This window comes from Charadrius vociferus, unplaced genomic scaffold (assembly GCF_000708025.1).
Source record: "Charadrius vociferus isolate BGI_N301 unplaced genomic scaffold, ASM70802v2 scaffold486, whole genome shotgun sequence".
NCBI lineage: Eukaryota > Metazoa > Chordata > Aves > Charadriiformes > Charadriidae > Charadrius > Charadrius vociferus.
This window is the reverse complement of record NW_009648965.1, coordinates 240,755-241,085: the sequence shown is the minus strand read 5'-3', so window position 1 is coordinate 241,085 and position 331 is coordinate 240,755. Positions and strand designations below refer to the sequence as shown.

Genomic DNA, 331 nt, shown 5'->3' with positions numbered 1-331 from the left:
TGGCCAGCAGCACAGCCTCAGCACCCACCCACCCAAAACTCGACTCCATGGGGCCCACAGGATCCCTGCTGTGGGGCTGGATGCTCTCACAGCTCCATGGGACCAGGAACTGCTACCACACACAGAGCAAGAGTGCTGCAAAGCCCATGGTGAAAAGCCCATGGTGAAAAGCATCCCAGGAGTGGAGTCCTGGGGATGTGCCTCCAAGTTCTGTGCAGTCCCCAGGCTCAGGGTGCTGGCACAGGGCACCCTGCCCCCCCAGCATCCCCAGAGTGCCCTAGCACCCCATCCTCAACCCCCCCCCCCCTTGCCCCATGAAGCAGCTGGCACC

At 63.1% G+C, this 331-nt stretch overlaps 1 protein-coding gene across 1 annotated transcript in view; it reads right to left on the bottom strand.

The window, feature by feature from the left end:
• CRTAC1 (cartilage acidic protein 1) overlaps positions 1 to 331 on the bottom strand; it is a 12,300-nt gene that overhangs the window by 8,273 nt on the left and 3,696 nt on the right. The gene's annotated exons all lie outside the window — the stretch shown is intronic.